This window comes from Schistocerca gregaria, chromosome 1 (assembly GCF_023897955.1).
Source record: "Schistocerca gregaria isolate iqSchGreg1 chromosome 1, iqSchGreg1.2, whole genome shotgun sequence".
Lineage (NCBI taxonomy): Eukaryota > Metazoa > Arthropoda > Insecta > Orthoptera > Acrididae > Schistocerca > Schistocerca gregaria.
Window position 1 is genome coordinate 239,366,805 of NC_064920.1, and position 16,351 is coordinate 239,383,155.

Below are 16,351 nucleotides of genomic sequence, written 5' to 3' on the forward strand. Positions count from 1 at the left end.
CCATTACGTAAGACGAAAGCTATAGCCTTCTAAAATAAATGCCCAATACAGCCGATCGTAATTAACGACTACTTAATCGAGATGCAATGCGAATTATGAGGATAAAATATAAATGAAAAGCTGTTCAGTTTTAAGAGTAACAACAAAGCGAGTAATTAACTACAACACCCATAAAAGTATAGTATTTACGAAACGATCATTTCTTTAGGTTACAGAGTAACCAGTTATAGCGTAGCACTACGAGATTCACTGTAATTTACCCCTGCCAATAGGTATGCATAGTTCTGACAAAAATATGAACTTTCATAATGGGTTTATTGTACAACGCTAGCCGTTAATGATGAAGAACTGGATACAGTGAGCGTGGGAACAACGTGTAAACACAATGTTTACTGAGATGGTATCTGTTCTTTCGGACATGTCCAGAAGAACAGATACCATCGGTGACCAAGCAGCTCGTTAGAATGAAATTACAATGAAATGAACACCCTTAGCCGCTTACAAGCGTTGACATACGTCAACGGGGACAGATGAAAATGTGTGCTCCGATCGCGACTCGAACCCGGGATCTCCTGCTTACACAGCAGACGCTCTATCCATCTGAGCCACCGAGGACACAAACGACAGAGCGACTGCAGGGATTTATCTCTGGCGCGCCTCCCGCGAAACCCACATTCTCAACGTATTGTCCCGCATTACATTCGTAGTGCCGCCCCCCCCCCCCCCCATCTTAGTAAATATATAGTTAAAGATAACCGGCCACTTGCCCATCTTCTTCTTCTGTGCGAATGCACAAACGATATCCGAACTCATACGGGAATCGGCAAAGCACCGCAAGTAATGAGTATAATGGGCGGGGGCACAACGAATGTAGTGCGGGACAATACGTTGAGAATGTGGGTTTAGCGGGAGGCGTGCCAGAGGTAAATTCCTGCAGTCGCGCTAACCTCTGTGTCCTCGGTGGCTGAGATGGACAGAGCGTCTGCCATGTAAGCAGGAGATCCCGGGTTCGAGTCCCGGTCGGGGCACACATTTTCATCTGTCCCCGTTCACGTATGTCAACGTCTGTAAGCGGCTAAGGGTATTCATTTCATTGTAAACATAATGTGACCTGAAAGAGTACACTAGGCAATCCTTAACTGCGTGCTTACAGGAAAGAATCAGGGAATCGACGTATATAACGTTTCTGAAGACTCACAGTCATATGTCCAATTTCTATTTGTAGGACGATGAAGACGAGCTTTGAATAGTGTCTAATGCAGGAAACATCTGCGGAGATGAATCGCAGTCAAATATGGAGGAAATTGCTGTTGCATGCTCTTTTAGTGCTCTTTAGCTCTGGAAGCAGCAAAGCAGTTACGTTAAAACTTCATTCAAGAATGCCGGAAGATTTATACAACACAGGTCAAAAGACTCAGAAAGCAGCTGCAGAATTTTTATGAGATTTATGTACTTAATGCCAGTACATCGGATCGCGGGTATTTCTGTGTTACCGACGAGTTGCTGCTGCAAAGTTTTCGGTGCACTTATTGATTAAATATTTCTAGAAAACTTATTTATAACCGGCCTCCGTCCGGCGAAGTTTTCGGCGCCCCGACGCAGCGTTATTGAATGCATTACCATAGGAGCGAGTGTCTTAAAAACTTGCGTGGAGGCTTAGAAGGTAAGAGTTAGCGAACTAATCGGCAGAGAGTACACAAGTTGGGAGTAACACGGAGCGGGCGGCTAGCGGCGCCGTGGCAGTGCGCCGGTGCTCCGCACGGCGCTGTGTCGCGACCCCCGCTACTCCGGCGTCTGTCCCCACAATTACCACCGCGGAAATGAGAAACGCCACGCGGCGGCGCGAGGGGGACGCTCCGCCCTTTACAGCGACATAGACGCCAACGAGAAAACAAGGTCACCACTTTCACTTCGTCAGAGTCTTACCGAGAGTACACTCCAGGCACAAAAGCCGTGGCATAGCGACCTGAAGCAAAACACCGCAGTCTGCAAGACATCTTGACCAGTATCTATTACTTTTATGGCCACTACTGCTCTCGATATACATAAAGTACTAGAATACTCTCTTTCAAATTTTAAAGGTGGCAGGGGTGAAATACAGGGAGCGAAAGGCTATTTACAAATTGTACAGAAACCACATGGCAGATATAAGAGTCAAGGGGCATTGAATGCAAGCAGTGGTTGGGAAGGGAGTGAGACAGGGTTGTAGCCTCTCCCCAATGTTATTCAATCTATATATTGAGCAAGCAGTAAAGGAAACAAAAGAAAAATTCGGAAAATGGTTCAAATGGCTCTGAGCAATATGGGACTTAACATCTGAGGTCATCAGTCCCCTAGAACTTAGAACTACTTAAACCTAACTAACCTAAGGACATCACACACATCCATGCCCGAGGCAGGATTCGAACCTGCGACCGTAGCGGTAGCGCGGTTTCAGACTGAAGCGCCTACAACCGCTCGACCACTTCAGCCGGCGAAAAATTCGGAGTAGGCATTAAAATCCATTGAGAAGAAATAAAAACTTTGAGGTTCGCCAATGACATTGTAATTCTGTCACAGACAGCAAAGGACTTGGAAGAGTAGTTGAACGGAATGGACTGTGTCTTGAAAGGAGGATGTAAGATGAACACCAACAAAAGCAAAACCAGGATAATGGAATGTAGTCGAATTAAGTCGGGTAATGCTGAGGGAATTAGATTAGGAAATGAGACACTTGAAGTAGTAAAGGAGTTTGCTATTTGGGGAGCAAAATAACTGATGATGGTCGAAGTAAAGAGGATGTAAAATGTAGACTGGCAATGGCAAGGAAAGCGTTTGTGAAGAAGAGAAATTTGTTAACATCGAGTATAGATTTGTCAGGAAGTCGTTTCTGAAAGTATTTGTATGGAGTGTAGCCATGTATGGAAGTGAAACATGTACGATAAATAGTTTGGCCAAGAAGAGAATGTGGTGCTACAGAAGAATGCTGAAGATTAGATGGGTAGATCGCATGACTAATGAGGAGGTACTGAATAGAATTGAGGAGAAGAGGAGTTTGTGGCACAAGTTGACAAGAAGAAGGGACCGGTTGGTAGGACATGTTCTGAGGCATCAGGGGATCACAAATTTAGCATTGCAGGGCAGCGTGGAGGGTAAAAATCGTAGAGGGAGACCAAGAGGTGAATACACTAAGCAGATTCAGAAGGATGTAGGTTGCAGTAAGTGCTGGGAGATGAAGAAGCTTGCACAGGATAAAGTAGCATGGAGTGCTGCATCAAACCAGTCTCAGGACTGAAGACCAAAACAACAACATCATACATAAAAGAGGTATCAGTCAGGCTAAAGTGACCACCGTCTATGTTCCACTTCAATGTGCATAACCACTCACAGACGGCAAGTGGGCCACAGATGACAGGAATCGACCACGGCTGCAGATATATGTACAGACGAAAAGACGTGCAGCTATTGAGCATCTGAGCAGGCAGGTGCATCAAGGGGCTACCAGCCGCGTCTCCTCAGTGACTGCTCAGCGAACGTTGCTCAGCTGCCTGGTTCCTGCATCAGTGCTGAGTGCTGTTCATCTACGACGGAGGCCGGGATTTGCACGCCACTACCGCAATTGGACGTCCTATAAGTGACGACAGATGGCCTTTTCTGATGAACCACATTTTATGCTCCATCGCACTGATGGCGGACGTGAAGGAAGAAAAACCCCTGCAACAATTCTCGGAAATGTCCAGGCCAGAGAAGGGATGATTATGGTCTGGGAAATATTTTCATGGCGTTCCCTGCGGTCCTCGTCGTTCTGGAAGGCACTATGGATTAACATCTACATCTACACACATACTCCGCAATCCACCGTACGGTGCGTGGCAGAGGGTACCTCGTACCAGAACTAGCATCTTCTCTCCCTGATCCACTCCTAAACAGAACGAGGGAAAAATGACTGCCTATATGCCTCTGTACGAGCCCTAATCTCTCTTATCTTTGTGATCTTTCCGGGAAATGTAAGCAGGTGGCAGTAAAATTGTACTGCAGTCAGCCTCAAATAAATGTTCTCTAAATTTCCTCAGTAGCGATTCACGAAAAGAACGCCTCCTTTCCTCTACAGACTCCCACCCGAGTTCCTGAAGCATTTCCGTAACACTCGCGTGATGATCAAACCTACCAGCAACAAATCTAGCAGCCCGCCTTTGAATTGCTTCTATGTCCTCCCTCAATCCGACCTGATAGGGATCCCAAACGCTCGAGCAGCACTCAAGAATAGATCGTACTAGTGTTTTATAAGCGGTCACCTTTACAGATGAACCACATCTTCCCAAAGTTCTACCAATGATCCGAAGACGACTATCCGCCTTCCCCACAGCTGCCATTACATGCTTGTCCCACTTCATATCGCTCTGCAATGTTACGCCCAAATATTTAATCGACGTGACTGTGTCAAGCGCTACACTACTAATGGAGTATTCAAACATTACGGGATTCTTTTTCCTATTCATCTGCATTAATTTAAATTTATCTACATTTAGAGTTAGCTGCCATTCTTTACACCAATCACAAATCCTGTGAAAGTCATCTTGTATCCTCCTACAGTAACTCAACAACGACACCCTCCGGTACACCACAGCATCATCAGCAAACAGCCGCACATTGCTATCCACTCCATCCAAAAGATCATTTATGTAGATAGAAAACAACAGCGGACTTACCAATCTTCCCTGGGGCACTCCAGATGATACCCTCACCTCAAACAAGTGTGCACCTAAATTTTGGGATCATGTCCACACCTATATGCAGTTTCATTTTCCTCGGCTCAAAGTCATCTACCAGCGGGACAGTGCAACGTGTCACACATCTAGCAGTTATCGCGCGTGGTTCGAAGAGCACCAGGATAAGTTTACCGTACTTCCTTGGCCACCAAACTCCCCGAATTTGAACCCAATCGAAAATCTGTGGGGTTACCTCGGTCGGACTGTTCGAGCCATGGATCCTCCACCGTGAAATCTAGTGCAATCTGTCGCAGCACGGGAGTCGGCATGGCTCCACATCCCTGTCAGTAACTTCGAGAATGTCACTGACTCTCTTCCTCCACGTACGCGTTGCAAATGTATTTATTTAGGGTTTTGAGATGTACAGGATGGCACCCAGTCAAGAAATACTTTAGGGAATTGGATTAAGAAATTTATTTCAAAGGCCCACTGGAATCAATGTTAAAATGTGTGTGAAATCTTATGAGACTTAACTGCTAAGGTCATCAGTCCCTAAGCTTACACACTACTTAACCTAAATTATCCTAAGGACAAACACACACACCCATGCCCGAGGGAGGACTCGAACCTCCGTCGGGACCAGCCGCACAGCCCATGACTGCAGGTGGAATCTTTACAATGAGGCCTCGACAAGAATTCAGAGAAACTGAATCGTAAGCAAACGATCCGTCAATGATATTGTTCACTTACGCACTAGAGCCCTCGTTTGCAATTATCACTTTAGAGGCTTGTGGGCTGCTGTGTCAAGGAGAGAAATTAGCAGAATGCACTACCCCGAACGATGTCAACATATTACGTACTACAATGTCTCTAATGTGACAATAAACAAACGAAAATGTAGAATTATAAACACAGGGCCTGAAGCAAAATGTATTTTACCCAAATGGAACTTTGAAGGTCAGTGAAACGTTGAAACACTTATCTATTTTGTACGAGTTGTAAATAAATAGTTGCCACTATTTAAGTTCCAACCCTCGTAGCTATAACATTCGTAAGTAATCGATAACTTTTCAACATAATCACCATATTTATCAACTTTTTTTGGATCATGAACCAAGATCGTGTACGAAACTTCTTGTCAGATTAAAATTGTGTGCAAGACACAGACTCGAAATCGAGACGCTTGCCTTTCGGGAGCAAATGCTCCAACTAAGCCACATCTCCGCACTATCGTTTCCTCCAGGAGTGTTAGTTTTACAGCTTTCGCAGGAGAGCTTGTGTGATGTCTGGAAGCCAGAAATCGAGGTACTGGTGGAGGTACAACTGAGAGGAAGCGAACAGAGTCGTGCTGGTGTAGTTCAATCGATAGAGCACTTGCCCACGAAAGGTAAAGGTCCCGAGCTCGAGTCTCGGTCCCGCACACAGTTGTAATCTCCAGGAAGTTTCATATCAGCCCACATTCCGCTGCAGAGTGAAAATTTCACTCAAGAGCGTGTATACCTGTGAGGTAAAGTTACAGTTCTTCTTAAAAAGGAAATAAAAAAGAAGTACTCAGGTCTCACATCCAGTCATAATTTCCACCAAAAATTCCCTCTCCAGACGTAAGATTGGACGCAGTTGCTTTCCTTCCTCTTTTATTCCGCTCGATCAACATTTTCAGTACTAAGCATGAACAAATCTCGAAATCTTGAAGTAGCCTCGTTTCTCACAAGGGAAACTCCCCATCGCACAAACCGTCAGATTTAGTGATAAAATTACTCAGTGGGCAGCCCATCTAAAACTGAACACAGATGAGCCATGAAAACAAGAAGAAAGTGCACTAAACTGTGGAAAAAAAGAGACAAAATAGAAACAGTGAGTGGTCCATGCTCAAGACATGCAATATAGAGCAAATTATAAGAAGCACGGCGTCGTGGTTGTGTGCTCATGGTGTTGTACCTTGAAGCGGGAGATCTTTGTTCAAATCTCCCTCATGCCTCATTTCTGTTCGGTCTCCGTCTGTCACCATCATTGTCCGCATCGTGACTTAGCAGATGATGATTTGCCTGTATGCAGTATGAATTGCAATACAGTGTCTCGTGAAACACCAAACTCTTCGGCGCCCTCTGTTCTAACCACGACTGACACAATGTATTGAGGACAAACGCACACGTGCCGTTCGTGGCGCAACCTACGGGCTTGGGTAGCATCTACATTAATGTTGAACCACAAATTTCTCGCGGTGTTTCCATATCTTTGTACCGCGCTTGTAATTAAAAAATAGTGGTAAATGCTTGTTCTTTCGAACTGATGAACATTCATAAAGAATTATCTAGCGAGGCGGCGTAGTCGTTATCACACTGGACTCGCAAACAGGATGGCGACAGTTCAGATCGGCGTCCGACATCCAGATTTAGGTTTTCCGTAATTTTCCTAAATCGCTCCAGACAAATGCCTATCAAAAGGCATAGGCGATTTCCTTCCCCATCTTGGACACAGTCTGAGCTTGTTCTCCGTCTCTAGTGACAGCTCTTGCACTTTGTGTGCAGGGACAACTTTAATTTTACTCTTATGCATAAACCCCTAATCAGGTTCATAATTCTAATTAACCATTGCGCATTCACTGGGGCTTTACTTTAGGCTACTGTTCCGGGTGATCTCACCTGGACCGGAACTAACTGGAGGGTCATGCAACTATTGTACTATGGCATATATTGCGCACGTGTGGTATCACCATAAACGTAGTAAATTCTTTCGAAAGCCAGCCGTAAATAGTACCCAAATCAACCGACAGATTATGACCGCATATGAGGATGACTCGTTACCAGTGCATGAGAGTGAGCTTGGTTCAAATTGGTTCAAATGGCTCTGAGCACTATGGGACTTAACTGCTGAGGTCATCAGTCCCCTAGAACTTAGAACTACTAAAAACTAACTAACCTAAGGACATCACACACATCCATGCCCGATGCAGGATTCGAACCTGCGACCGAAGCAGTCGCGCGGCTCCAGACTGTAGAACCTATAACCGCTCGGCCACTCCAGCCGGCGAGAGTGAGCTTGGCCTAGATACAAAATACATCCCCCCCCCATCTACCCTACTCACCATGCCTCAATCCAAGTGACTTTCACCTCATTCCACAGTTGAATAAACCATTGCCCGGGAGGCGCTTTGCAAACGGGGCGGACATCCTCACGGCATATCGGCGACAGGTGGCACTCATTGATAGCAATGCAAATGGCATTCAGCACCTGCCCCATCGTTGCAACGCTGTATGAGTGCACTGGGGGACTATTTTGAAGGGCAGTAGTTGATTTAGATTAAATTCTGTTCCATTTGTAGGTGTGCACAATAAATTTATTCACAGTTCCAGTGATCTGTTTTCTTTCAAGCCCTCCCGTGGCCGCCGGCCGCTGTGGCCAAGCGGTTCCAGGCGCTCCAGTCTGAAACCGCGCTGCTGCTACGGTCGCAGGTTCGAATCTTGCCTCAGGCATGAATGTGTGTGTTGTCCTTAGGTTAGTTAGGTTTAAGAAGTTCTACGTCTAGGGGACTGATGACAGGTGTTAAGTCCCATAGTGCTTAGAGCCATTTGAACCATCTCCCGTGTACTGGAATCTCTTTTATGCTGGGAGTCATATACAAACTGCCTTACCGGCTCAATGCATATCGTGGAATTCTCATGTTTTCACATTACCGAAAGATATACCATAGTTTTCATGACTTACGGAATGACCCTCGTATTCTTTGAGTGTCCAGGATCGACAAGCCGGACGGAGTGGCCGAGCGGTTCTAGGCGCTACAGTCTGGAACCGCGCGACCACTCCGTTCGCAGGTTCGAATCCTGCCTCGGGCATCGATGTGTGTGATGTCCTTGGGTTCGTTAGGTTTAAGTAGCTCTAAGTTCTCGGGGACTGGTGACCTTAGAAGTGAAGTCCCATAGTGCTCAGAGCCATTTTTTGAACCAGGATCGTCAACGTGAAAGTAGACGCTACAAGAACATTCAGTGTTCACCTCACGATAGGCAGCATTTCCTTCTAGCTGGCACTTGTACCGTGACTGAAGCGGCGAAAGATTCTAATAAAATCTGTACTGCCGCGAGAGAGAGCCAGGAGGAAGGGCTGCCGGCTCTCGGGCAGTCGCCAGTGGGCAATGGATCGCTGGCGGCAGCACACGACACGACAGAGCTGACGCGTGTCCTTCATTAGGGGCGGTAGAACGCCGTGCGCGTAACGAAAGGGAATATGCCGCCTAAAACTGACGCTCGACATTAACCCCCGCCGTGATTGGGAGAGCGCGTGGCCTCCGCCTGCACCGTGGCAGCGGGCGGGGGGAATTCCCCAGGCGGAGAGAGGAGGGGGAACTCCCCTGGCGGAGGAGCGGGGAATCCCTTTTCTGGCGGGGAAACCCCGCGGGAGCTCGCGGCTCGCGCGCGCCTTTAATGAGCGCGACTGTACTGCCGCGTCTCCGTTCCTATCTCCCCACCAGCCTGCTTATTTGCCTGTCTTCTCTCTCTCTCTCTCTCTCTCTCTCTCTCTCTCTGTCGTCGTGCGCTATCCGTCCTTTGCTCATCCCACACTACTCTCGGTGCCTGCGACGTCCTTTTTCCTCCCGCCCTGAGGAGAGAGCGCACGGCACGCCAGCGGCGGTAGGAGCGCAGCAGTATACGCGACGAGCTGACGCCAGCGCAGCTGCCGGCACAATGTACTTACGTCGTCGCCCTTCTTCTTATTCAGCGCCAGCGTGCGGGCGCGCGGTAACGATATGAAAATAATGATCTGCGAAGTAGGCCGCTGCCGCTGCCGACGCCGGCGCAGGCGGCGGCGACGCCTCGGGCGACGCTCAGTTTACACCTCACGGCGCCGCCTCCCGCCTCCGCCTCCGCCCTTTAATTTTCCAGGGATTTTCGCCGAGCCGAAAAACTTGCCTGCTCTCTCGCCGGTTTCGCGACAGCTCGTAGCGCTCACCACCTCAGAGAATGCGCTGCGAGTTGCTTAGAACACGACACCACACCGTACCTCCACTCTTCCCGTCATTTACCAAGACGTGGCAACTATTGGCGGAGACTCTATCGAAAACCAAACAGAATTGAATATACAACCAAAGACGGAGCGCAGCCGAGCTGCTACAGGCACTAGAGGCCTCAGCCACGCAACTGGAAACACTCGCAAAATTCTCAGTTGCTCTTACTCGGTTATGTTCGTAGCCAATAGATACAGCAACTGTGCATTTTTTTGGATGCCACAGAAATCAAACAATTATTTGTTATACACATTAGAAATCAAATACGAAATTCAACTTCATTTTTGGTAATTTTTTATGGACTTGGGCCATGATCCAAGGCATATGTGTCTGCCTAACGTTTCGTCTCTCAATGCTCGAGACATCAGCGGCTACATTGACATTATTGTCTTTCCGTCCATCCTTGTATAGTAGTGGTTAGATCTTCATAAAACCATAATATAGGATAAACGAATGTTGTGGTACCTTGGTCCCAGTGCATGATCAGTTACTGGCGATATATATATGTTGTAGACGACAATTGCTCTTTGTTTCTGGGTGTTTGTGCTTCTTTTTGTAGTTCCCATGTACACTTGACCGCATGTGCGAGGTATTTTATATAGTTTCTATGTATGGAAAATGAAACGTTAAGCAGAGTAATATGCATTGGACAACGGCCTAATGCCTATAATGCAAAAATCTCCAAACACGCAAATACCAGCTGTGGAAGCTGACATTCTACGATTCAACAGCTTCAAATATTTACATTAGAAGTTGTTGTTGCAATTTCTGTTCCTGTCGTCGTCGTCGTCGTCGTCATTTGGATTTCGGGCGTGCTAAAACAGCTTTATTAAGGACAGCAAATACTTTACCTGGATGACTGAGCTATGAAAAACTAATAAAACCTCTCGTAAACATTTGTTACTACAACGTTACTAACCATACTCCAGGATATTCCAGACGCAATAATTGTCAATCAAAGATACAGTATGAGGCAAAAGCCTTAACATTTGTTGTTGGTTCACCGATAATAAGAAAAGGTAGGGAACCAGCAATTCTGACGTTCAAATAAATGTTCAAATGTGTGCGAAATCTTATGAGACCTAACTGCTAAGGTCATCAGCCCCTAAACTTACACACTGCTGTACCTAAATTATCTTAAGGGCAAATACACACACCCATGCCCGAGGGAAGACTCGAACTACCGCCAGGACCAGCCGTACAGTCCATGACTGCAGTGCCTAGACCGCTCGGCTAATCCCGCGCGGCGACATTCAAACCTGTGGAGGTGTTTTGGATGATCACATACGCACACACATAACTTCAATGTGTAACGACTCTCTATTAGTCAAATGATAAATATTAAAAACGCAGAACTGAAATAAAACTTTTAAAATATTTTGCAAGTTTTTGTGGCTGGATTATCACTTTTACAAAAACTGTTGAAGAGCCATATACTCAGTACCTGTTGTCAACTAATTATATCATTTTGTGTTATCATTAACATTCACGAAAAATGGCCGGCCGCAGTGGCCCAGCAGTTCTAGGCACTTCAGTATCGAACTGCGTGATCATTACGGCCGCAGGTTCGAATCCTGCCTCGGGCATGGATGTGTGTGATGTCCTTAGGTTCGTTAGGTTTAAATAGTTCTAGGGGACTGGTGACATCATATGTTAAGTCCCATAGTGCTCAGAGCCATTTGAACCATTTTTTTTCACGAAAAATAGTTAAACAACTTCGGACATGACAGTGATATTTCATTGCCAGCCTCTCTCATTACCGACTTTAAAAGTGTAAGTAATTCCTGTTAAAGAATAAATTATCACTTACTGGGATTGAAAATATGCCGTGGAAGAATTAAGCTTCATTGACGACATCCACATAGATATCTAGCCTATGGTTTGAATGGTTCACATGGCTCTGAGCACTATGGGACTTAACATCTGAGGTCATCTGTCCCCTAGACTTAGAACTACTTAAACCTAACTAACCTAAGGACATTACATACATCCATGCCCGAGGCAGGATTCGAACATGCGACAGTAGCAGCAAAGCAGTTCAGGACTGAAGCGCCTGGAACCACTCAACCACAGCGGCCGGTCTATATTTTGAGTTCGATGCAATTTTGAAAAAAAAAAGCAGCTGAATTCGAAGAAGAACGAGTTACCCAAGTTTGCTATTCTTTCTGAGGGAAAACGGACTGGCGATGAGCGGCGATGCAGGCGTGAGTCGCACCACGTGGAGATGCCGATGTGGCTTCTCGAACCTTCTAGAACGTTGGCATATACACGGTCCCACACAATGATGTGACCACGGCCTATATTCGATGTCAACGTGCAATATTCACTCACAGACGGCAGGTGGCAGCACTCGGAGTGGAGGATATATCAAGCGTGTCAGGTGGCGAGAATAGCAGTGCCATCGTCGTCGTAATGCGGAAACGGAGCGATTCATTTGACGTCCAAAACGGCACGATTATTGGCTTCCGGGCCAAGTGTGGAAGCATTTTCGAAACCGCTAAGCTAGTAAACTGTTCACTTGCCGCCGTGGTTAAGGCATAACGCCGGCCTCGGTGGCCAAGCGGTACCGCGCGACTGCTATGGTTCGAGTCCTGCCTCGGGCATGGATGTTTGTGATGTCCTTAGGTTAGTTAGGTTTAAGTAGTTCTAAGTTCTAGGGGACTGATGACCTCAGATGTTAAGTCCCATAGTGCTCAGAGCCATTCAAGACATAAAATGAATAACAAAATGGCACTGTTCAAAACCGGCACCGAGGCAACTGAGGCGCACCACGGTCCATAGATAGTAGGGGTGAACGACGGCTGCGGTGATGTGTACGGGCGAATAGACGCGCAATTGTTGAGCAACTGACTGTCCAGATGAGCCCGGAGGCTACAAACGGTGTCTCCTCTACGACCGTTCAGCGAACGTTGTTATGGTCCGCCACACAGTAGACGCCCAGTTCATACATCCATGCTGACTGCAGTTCACCGGTAACGACGGCTGGAATTTGCACACCTATACGGCAGCTGGACGTCCACTGACTGTCGATAGGTAGTCTTCTCATACGAATCACTTTTTGTGCTCCATCGGCTTGAAAGAACAAGAGAAAGACAGTGGAATACCACAAACAAATTACTCAGTGATGTCACAACAACAAACTCAGGATAGCCGAAAACAAAACAACATACACTTCACTGAAAGGATCACTCCAAAGAAATACTTCGGTTAAAATCGGGAACACAAACATCAAACGAGCACACATTACGCGATATCTTGGGGTACACATAGATGAAAAATTGAATTTCGACGAACACATAAGGCTAACAACAGACAAAGCAGAAAAAATACTACACAAACTGTGAAGCTAAATTCAAAACAGTGCACACGACCTCTACCAGTCATACGTACATACCACTATGCGCTCTCAGAATGAGAACTCAGCTTCGCAGCTAGTACTTGGGCACATAGACTGAACGTGGTCACCAACAAAGCATCCGTCAGACGATGGAAGAGAAGTGTCCTGCTTAGGCTATCTGGAGCCTTCGGTACCACCTCGGCGAATGCACTGTGTGTGGTGCTCGGAATATGCCCCATAGATATCACGATCAAATACAGAGCTGCAAGGTACTGGTTAAAGGTGGGGAGACTAGATAAGGTACACACAATAACCGGTGTGGCGATAGAGACCATACGTCACCTTAAAAGTTGGCGTTTGGATACATGGCGAGGTGAGCGGGATGTGAGTGGTAAGGGACGTAGGCTGCACGACTTCCTCCCTGACATAAGGGAGCGCTTGAGAATGAGACATATCGACTCCAGCCGCGGTATGGTACATTTCTTAACTGGACACGGACCTTATCCCACGCCTTAAACCGCGTGAGTCTGAGGCAGACACCTACATGCACATGCGGGGAAAAGGTTCCCCAGAACACACCGTCACATGAATGTGGTGTTTATTGGATTTTCTTACAGGTGGTCACATGAATGTAACTGGACCATGTAGCGACGCTTCCAGTGAAAAGTAGGGCCCAATGGACACAAGTATCCTTCTAGTCTAGAGGAGTCGACTCAGTCACGTCCCTTGAAGCGGGAGAGAGATGAAACAGTGCGTCAGTAATTGTACTATTTGGAAAATAAATACACATAATATAATTCTCGTAACAGTACGACTGAGTGAGGATAAGAGTTTGTCGGTGTTTATACAAGGTATTTGGACTACGTTTCCTTAAAACTAATGTAGCATGTCTCACGTCACAGACACGGAAGAGTTTACTTGTAAGGGTAACTGCACCTTCTTTTGAGATTATGACAACGGTGGACCGAGGGCAAATATTTTTCTGGTGACAGTCGATCCTCAGTGGTGTAATAAGCTCAAATAGTAGTTCAAACAATGGAAACTCCAGATAGCAGTACCAAAAACGTAGGAAAAGACAGATTACTACTTACCGTAAAGACGACACGTTAAGTTGCATACAGGCACAGTTAAAAGAAACTTACATAAAGCTTTCAGCCACAGCCTTCATCAGTAAAAAAAACACACACACCAGTCATACACAGAAGCAAGCACACCTCATGCCCAAACGACCGCCAGCTCCAGGATTTCGGCCCGAGATGCTGTAGTTGGCAGACATTAAAGGTAGATGGCGTTGGCTAACCAACGTGCTTACCAAAAGCGATTGCCTAACTAAGCTACATATGCAGAAGGCAAATTAGGTAAACCAGTGAATTATTAAAATTTAATTTAGTGCAAGAATATTAACAAAGCTCGGCAGTCTGTTACAGATCAGACATTACTTTATATGTCACCCTTTATTGAGACATATCTGTGTAAATGCCAACGTGCTGCATTTGAACAATTGTAATAAAACCCATTAATACTACTTTTTGATTGTTTGTCTAGCGAACCGAGTAGTCGAAGAGGTGTAAGAATAATGTAGCGACAACCTGTTAATCTCTCGAGCCCTGAGCAACAACTGCCACAGATTTTTTGTCGTGGGCTTTTGTGTTTTGCTGGCGTATTAATTCTACCTTGTTTATTTTTTGCAGGGGTGATTCCAAGTTTTAACAGCGTCTCTTATAGTGTTTTTTCTATTCAGTGTTTTCAGATGGGAGTTGCAGAAATTTTCTTTGCTTCAGTGTTTCTTTTCTTGCCAGCATTGTCTCTTTATTTCATATGCCTATTCCAAAATGAACAACCCTCCTCTCCCACCCCTTGCTCAGGCGCCTCAGCTGCAAGCGATAGATGCCTCGTAGCTAACACAGATGTTTCAGTTTCAAACGCAGCAGATTGCAACCCTTCTAAATACGGTACAGTAGTTAATCGGCAACCACGCACAGAATGCAGCGCAACTTGCAACAACTGTAGCTGCGAGTGCCATACCGCCTTTTCGCCAGTGTAACTAAAAGGAAGAGGAATGGTTGCAACAGTATGAAGTCCAAAGCATTGCTCCCGAAGAACCAGGTTCAGTGAAACTATATTACTTTTTGTCAGCGGTAGGAAGTGCGATGTTTCGCCTCATTCAGAAATTGTTCCCTAACGCCACTCTGAGTGAACTTTCGTATGATAAGGATATAGATTCCCTAACTATTATCACCAACAATTCAATGTAACAGCTGCTAGGTACCAATTCATTTGTTGCAAGAAAGGTCAGAACAAACTTATCGCGAGTGGGTAACAGATTTGCAGGGTACGTCGAGAAAATTCAAATTCAAGTGTGCTTGTGGTGTTTTTTATTGAGATGTTATATTGCGTGACGCGATCATGTTCAGTGTAACTGGTGTCAAACTTAGAGAAAAGATTTTGAAGCAGTCAGGTACATCATTTCATCATTTAGTGCAAATTCTAGATCAGTTTGATTCTCGTGCCATAGCGGCCGATAAATCTGCACAGCCACCAATTTGTTGGGTTGAGTCATCCCTTGCTCACGACCGGCCCAGGAGGCAGCAACAGCTTGCGTGCGCAAAGCCATGTAAACAGTTCTCTAAACAGGTGGCTGCATCAGTGAATAGAATTAAAAGAAACGCAGGATTGCCCGTCCAGACAATCACAGTGTTATGTTTGTGGCGAGAGAGGTCATGTATAATCCCTATGTTTGTCTTAGAACATGTGGTGTCACCGCCAGACACCACACTTGCTAGGTGGTAGCCTTTAAATCGGCCGCGGTCCGGTAGTATACGTCGGACCCGCGTGTCGCCACTATCAGTGATTGCAGACCGAGCGCCGCCACACGGCAGGTCTAGAGAGACTTCCTAGCACTCGCCCCAGTTGTACAACCGAGTTTGCTAGCGATGGTTCACTGACAAAATACGCTCTCATTAGACGAGACGATAGTTTAGCGTAGCCTTCAGCTACGTTATTTGCTACGACCTAGCAGGGCGCCATATTCAGTTACTATTGATATTGTGAATCATGTACCGTCAAGAGCGACGTTCGTCATTAATGGATTAAAGTTAAGTATTCCACCAGCTACGTCCGTTTTTCTAAATTCTAATTTCCTTGTCCTGTTCCAGACCTCACGCCAGCCTGCGTGAGCTAAAACGCGTGCCTTTCGGCCTCTTCTAGTAACACGGTGTCGGGTCACCTGCCAACCACAACAGAACAAATACCGAAATTCTGCACACTCACAAAAATCTAATCACAATGCCCTTGTAATCAATTCAGTGTATTCAAAACATGCTGCAG